This window comes from Rhineura floridana, chromosome 10, assembly GCF_030035675.1.
Source record: "Rhineura floridana isolate rRhiFlo1 chromosome 10, rRhiFlo1.hap2, whole genome shotgun sequence".
NCBI lineage: Eukaryota > Metazoa > Chordata > Lepidosauria > Squamata > Rhineuridae > Rhineura > Rhineura floridana.
Genome location: NC_084489.1, coordinates 89,971,010 through 89,978,492, shown reverse-complemented (window position 1 = coordinate 89,978,492; position 7,483 = coordinate 89,971,010).

The window sequence follows — 7,483 nt, the reverse complement described above, 5'->3', positions numbered from 1 at the left end:
CTCCTAGGGCAAGTGAGCTTCATGGCAACGTGCCTTGGTTTCCCACATCCTAATCCCACCCTTGCTTCATTTCAGAATTCTTAAAATCAAAATATTTCTGGCAACGTTTAGCCCCCAGAGAGAGAGAGAGAGAGAGAGAGAGAGAGATTAAGAAGCGGAGGGGGGAGAGTGCCTCTAGTTTTATTTGGGTTCTACAATTCTGTAATTGCAGAAGAGAGAGTGAATCCTGGGGTTGTGGCTGTGAGGGGGCGTGGTGTGACTCCCATGAAGGGACCCTGCACTCCTGAATTTCCCACAGCACTGCTGATCTTGGAATGAAATTTGCTCCGACAGGAGGCAGTGACGGCCACCAACTTGGATGGCTTTAAAAGAGGAATAGACAAATTCATGGCTACTAGCCATAATGGCTATGTTCTCCCTCTGCTGTCAGAAGATCATGCTGCTGAATACCAATTCCTGGGAATCACGAGTGGGGAGAGTGGGCTGTTGCACTCAGCTCCTGCCTGCGGGCTTCCCGTGGACATCTGCTTGGCCGCTTGCCGCGTGGCTTGGTTTTGCTACGTATGCCAACAAAATTATTTCTATTGCTGTTTGTAAATGGTGGTGATAGGGCACCATCGTCACAGTATGCTAAACTCTGGAACTCTGAACTATTTGTTCACGATGTAATACAAATAACACTTTCAATGACGCCAGGAACCTAAAACAGATCCAGGAAAAAACAGTGGTGAAAACGGGACAGACAGAACCTTATCTAATGATGTGCCCAAATGGCTCTGTTGCATTGCATCTGCTGCCTTTTTTGTGATGGTTCTCACCAGTATTTTTTTGCTGCCACTGGCAGACATTTTATCCTGGACAGGGGTGCTGGCACCCATAGCACTTTTATCAAGATATGAGTAAAAAGTATAATATATATAAGAGAAATTAATAACAATTATTTTTTTAAAAAGCAGAAACCTCTAGACGGCACCAGGTTGGCACTGGCTGGCATAAGGCCAAGCAGGGAAACTAACAGCTTGCTCTGTCCGATAAATAGTTAGTAATATTTATTGAGACTACCAGTTGGGCTATCATAGGTCAGAGGCCTCGCATGCCTTACCCAAAAGATCACATCTAGGATGCTTCACAGATAATTGTCCCTGCAGGTGTGCTTTTAAAAAACTGCCAGTTTCAGTGGACTGCCTTCAAGTTGATTATGAGCTATAGTGACCGTATGAATAGGGTTTTCATAGTAAGCAGTATTCAGAGGTTTCAAGCCTCATCTTAAAAGAGGCCATTCGCCCCTGCTGAACCTCCTGTGGTGTGCATCACAAACCAAACATGATGCATGCTCCAGAAACTGCGCTTTTGCCTGCAAATATATCAAACAGAGTAACTGATTAAAATGATTAGCATTTCTTTTATTCGCGTGCAGCCCTTTTGATTATAAGACCAAGGGTTTCAGAAGCCCTTAATTTGCAACCTTTTCACCATAGGACCTTATCCCTGACAGACTTAAAAAAAAATAAAATGCAGCCACAGACATACCTGCAAAATAGGGTTGCTAGGCTCAGGGCCTCAGACTGATCCTGTATCTTTAGGAGAAGAGAGAGTCAGCCAAGTGCAGGTGTTCTTGCAACACGTAATGGGAAAAACCATAAGGTGGAATTCTCCCTTCCCCCTGCACAACTTTTAAAGATACAGAAGACCTCTGGGAGACTGGGCCTCAGTATCTTTAAAAGTTGTGCAGGGAGAAGGGAGAATTCCACCTGGTGGTTTTTTCCATTACAGGGTTGCAGGTACACCTGCACTTGGCTGACTCTGCCTTCTCCTAAAGATACAGGATCAGTCTCAGGCCCTGAACCTGGCAACCCTAATCACACACACACACACTGCTGCTGCGTCCTCTCCCCCTCCTGCACTGGGGAAAATATATAGGTAGCAACCAGTATCTTTCCTATAGCTGCATTTAGATGATGGTGTGTTTGTCGTCTTACGAAACCCTCTTGGGAGCACAACATGCAGTTCAGCGTCCTGTGGAGTTTGACCCTTCCTTGGCTGCTTTGTTGCCATCTGTGGCCTGCATAGTTGGCTGCGCTTGTACAACAACACAGTCAAGAAAAAACTTCCCATTATTTTCTCTTTTTATCTCACATTGCCCAAGTGAAAGTCTTTATCTGTGAGGCAGAAGGTCTTCTCCCGCTTGCAATATTTTTAGCTTTTGGGAGGCTGGGATGATGACCTCAAAAGGGACGTTGTAGAGCTGGAAAGGGTTCAGAAAAGAGCAACCAAAATGATCAAGGGGATTGGAGCGACTTCCCCAGTGAGGAGGCTCTTTAGTTTAGGAAAAAAATGAGTATGGAGGGACTTGACAGAGGTGTGTGACATTATGCATGGCATGGAAAAAGCGGATAACATAAGAACATAAGAAGAGCCTGCTGGATCAGGCCAGTGGCCTATCTGGTCCAGCATCCTGTTCTCACAGTGGCCAACCAGGTGCCTGGGGGAAGCCCGCAAGCAGGACCCGAGTGCAAGAACACTCTCCCCTCCTGAGGCTTCCGGCAACTGGTTTTCAGAAGCATGCTGCCTCTGACTAGGGTGGCAGAGCACAGCCATCATGGCTAGTAGCCATTGATAGCCCTGTCCTCCATGAATTTCTCTAATCTTCTTTTAAAGCCATCCAAGCTGGTGGCCATTACTGCATCTTGTGGGAGCAAATTCCATAGTTTAACTATGCGCTGAGTAAAGAAGTACTTCCTTTTGTCTGTCCTGAATCTTCCAACATTCAGCTTCTTTGAATGTCCACGAGTTCTAGTATTATGAGAGAGGGAGAAGAACTTTTCTCTATCCACTTTCTCAATGCCATGCATAATTTTATACACTTCTATCATGTCTCCTCTGACCCGCCTTTTCTCTAAACTAAAAAGCCCCAAATCCTGCAACCTTTCCTCGTAAGGGAGTCGCTCCATCCCCTTGATCATTCTGGTTGCCCTCTTCTGAACCTTTTCCAACTCTATAATATCCTTTTTGAGATGAGGTGACCAGAACTGTACACAGTATTCCAAATGCGGCCGCACCATAGATTTATACAACGGCATTATGATATCGGCTGTTTTATTTTCAATACCTTTCCTAATTATTGCTAGCATGGAATTTGCCTTTTTCACAGCTGCCGCACACTGGGTCGACATTTTCATCGTGCTGTCCACTACAACCCCGAGGTCTCTCTCCTGGTCGGTCACCGCCAGTTCAGACCCCATGAGCGTATATGTGAAATTCAGATTTTTGGCTCCAATATGCATAATTTTACACTTGTTTATATTGAATTGCAGTTGCCATTTTTCCGCCCATTCACTCAGTTTGGAGAGGTCTTTTTGGAGCTCTTCGCAATCCCTTTTTGTTTTAACAACCCTGAACAATTTAGTGTCGTCAGCAAACTTGGCCACTTCACTGCTCACTCCTAATTCTAGGTCATTAATGAACAAGTTGAAAAGTACAGGTCCCAATACCGATCCTTGAGGGACTCCACTTTCTACAGCCCTCCATTGGGAGAACTGTCCATTTATTCCTACTCTCTGCTTTCTGCTTCTTAACCAATTCCTTATCCACAAGAGGACCTCTCCTCTTATTCCATGACTGCTAAGCTTCCTCAGAAGCCTTTGGTGAGGTACCTTGTCAAATGCTTTTTGAAAGTCTAAGTACACTATGTCCACTGGATCACCTCTATCTATATGCTTGTTGACACTCTCAAAGAATTCTAATAGGTTACTGAGACAGGACTTTCCCTTGCAGAAGCCATGCTGACTCTGCTTCAGCAAGGCTTGTTCTTCTATGTGCTTAGTTAATCTAGCTTTAATAATACTTTCTACCAGTTTTCCAGGGACAGAAGTTAAGCTAACTGGCCTGTAATTTCCGGGATCCCCTCTGGATCCCTTTTTGAAGATTGGCATTACATTTGCCACTTTCCAGTCCTCAGGCACGGAGGAGGACCCGAGGGACAAGTTACATATTTTAGTTAGCAGATCAGCAATTTCACATTTGAGTTCTTTGAGAACTCTCGGGTGGATGCCATCCGGGCCCGGTGACTTGTCAGTTTTTATATTGTCCATTAAGCTTAGAACTTCCTCTCTCATTACCACTATTTGTCTCAGTTCCTCAGAATCCCTTCCTGCAAATGTTAGTTCAGGTTCAGGGATCTGCCCTATATCTTCCACTGTGAAGACAGATGCAAAGAATTCATTTAGCTTCTCTGCAATCTCCTTATCGTTCTTTAGTACACCTTTGATTCCCTTATCATCCAAGGGTCCAATCGCCTCCCTAGATGGTCTCCTGCTTTGAATGTATTTATAGAATTTTTTGTTGTTGGTTTTTATGTTCTTAGCAATGTGCTCCTCAAATTCTTTTTTAGCATCCCTTCTTGTCTTCTTGCATTTCTTTTGCCAGAGTTTGTGTTCTTTTTTATTTTCTTCATTCGGACAAGACTTCCATTTTCTGAAGGAAGACTTTTTGCCTCTAAGAGCTTCCTTGACTTTGCTCGTTAACCATGCTGGCATCTTCTTGGCCCTGGCGGTACCTTTTCTGATCTGCGGTATGCACTCCAGTTGAGCTTCTAATATAGTGTTTTTAAACAACTTCCAAGCATTTTCGAGTGATGTGACCCTCTGGACTTTGTTTTTCAGCTTTCTTTTTACCAATCCCCTCATTTTTGTGAAGTTTCCTCTTTTGAAGTCAAATGTGACCGTGTTGGATTTTCTTGGCAATTGGCCAGTTACATGTATGTTTAATTTAATAGCACTGTGGTCACTGCTCCCAATCGGTTCAACAACACTTACATCTCGCACCAGGTCCCGGTCCCCACTGAGGATTAAGTCCAGGGTTGCCGTCCCTCTGGTCGGTTCCATGACCAACTGGTCTAGGGAATAGTGATTTAGAATATCTAGAAACTTTGCTTCTTTGTCATGACTGGAACACATATGCAGCCAGTCTATGTCCGGGTAGTTGAAGTCACCCATTACTACCACCTTTCCTAGTTTGGATGCTTCCTCAATTTCATATCTCATCTCAAGGTCTCCCTGAGCATTTTGATCAGGGGGACGATAGATCGTTCCCAGTATTAAGTCCCTCCTGGGGCATGGTATCACCACCCACAACGATTCTGTGGAGGAGTCTGCCTCTTTTGGGGTTTCGAGCTTGCTGGATTCAATGCCTTCTTTCACGTATAGAGCGACTCCGCCACCAATACGTCCTTCCCTGTCCTTCCGATATAGTTTATATCCAGGGATAACCGTATCCCACTGGTTTTCTCCATTCCACCAGGTCTCCGTTATGCTCACTATATCAATGCTCTCCTCTAAGACCAAGCACTCCAGTTCTCCCATCTTGGTTCGGAGGCTCCTAGCATTAGCGTACAGGCTCTCCCTCTCCCCTAACACTAGAATTCATGGGCATCCAATGAAGCTGAACGCTGGAAGTGTTCAAAAGAAAGGAGCTGAGACTTAAACCCTGAAATTCGCTCCAATGGTTACCATTTTGGATGGCTTTAAAAGAAAACTAGATAAATTTACGTCGGATGTGGCTATCAATGGTTAGTAGCAATGATGGCTATGTTGTACCTCCACCATTGGAGGCTGTATGCCTCTGAAGACCAGTTGGTGGGAATAATAAGTGATAATCATCATAATAAGAGAGAGTGCTCTTGCGCTCAGGTCCTGCTTGTGGGCTTCCCAGAGGCATCTGGTTGGCCACTGTGAGTACGAAATGCTAGACTAGATGGGCCTTTGGAATGGTCCAGGTGCAAGGCCTTCTTCTGTTAAGTCAGCTTCTCAGATGGCCTGTGGGCCTCAGCTGGGCTTCTGTAGCTCTGGGAGTGTTCCACATCTTGCAGCCTCAAGGGTTTATCTCCCATGAATTTGTCTCTTTTAAAGCCATTCAAGCTGGTGGCCATCACTGCCTCTTGTGCGAGCGAGTTCCATAGGTTAACTCTGGGTACTTTCACACTGCACTTTATTCCGTTATTCTGACGATTTCTTACCTGGTAATTTGCACATTATATTTGAGCTTTCACACAACATACCATGTAGCTCCGAAATTCTGGTGGAATGTAGTGCAAGTATAGCGCTAATTTCAGCAATAAATGATATCAGAAATAATCCGTTAGCGAGGCTGGGAACCCGGAAGATTGCGGGAGTATTTCACTAGCTGCTGCCGCTCATGTGACAAGCATCCCAGCATGCAGTGCCTTCCTGCCTTTTAGTCGTGCAGGGGTTTTTTTCCCTAACAAACGTTGTACCGGTATTCCGGCATCAGCACAGATAGCAGCAGCATTTCACACACACCCGTCTTGATACAACTAAAACAATTTAAAAAGCCAGATCCTAAAGGGAGAGGGCTTGCATGGCGATGGGACAAGACCTTAGACTTCCTACACAGTGGGGAACAGTGTGCATGGGTGAGGGACCAAAACAAGCCGCGTGAAAGACAGTTGTGCGAAATGCCGGTATATCGGCTGAAAAAGCTGCTGTTCCTGATCGCAAGAGGTACTGCAGTGTGAAAGGGATTTTAGAAATCGGGACAGAAGCGCTTCCTTTTTAATCCGTTAAACTAGCGCTATTAGCCCCATGTGTGAAAGCAGCCTCTGTGCTGCACGAAGAAGTATTTTCTTTTGTCTGTCCTGAAACTCCCAACATTCAGCTCCATTGGACAGCCAAGCATTCTAATGTTATGAGATAGAAAAAAAAACATTTATCTATCCACTGTCTCCATGCCATGCATAATTTTATACCTTTCTATCATGTCACCTCCTGCACACCTTTTCTCTAAACTAAAAAGCCGCAAATGCTACAACCTTTCCTCGTAAGGGAGTCGCTCCATCCCCTTGATCATTCTGGTTGCCCTCTTCTGAACCTTTTCCAACTCTATAATATACTTTTTGAGATGAGGCGACCTGAACTGTACACAGTATTCCAAATGCGGCCATACCATAGATTTATACAATGGCATTATGATATCGGCTGTTTTATTTTCAATACCTTTCCTAATTATTGCTAGCATGGAATTTGCCTTTTTCACAGCTGCCGCACACTGGGTCAACATTTTCATCGTGCTGTCCACTACAACCCCGAGGTCTCTCTCCTGGTCGGTCACTGCCAGTTCAGACCCCATGAGCGTATATGTGAAATTCAGATTTTTGGCTCCAATATGCATAATTTTACACTTGTTTCTATTGAATTGCGTTTGCCATTTTTCTGCCCATTCACTCCGTTTGGAGAGGTCTTTTTGGAGTTCTTCGCAATCCCTTGTTGCCATTCTCCGAGCTTCCCTCAGAGTAGGCACCCGGAGGAGGGCCTTTGATGTTGAGCGTAGTGTACGGGTGGGTTCATGTCAGGAGAGGCATTTCATCAGGTATAGTGGTCCCAAGCCGTTTAAGGCTTTATAGGTTAAAACCAGCACCTTGAATCAGGCTCGGAAACATACAGGCAGCCAATGCAAGTGGTCCAGAATT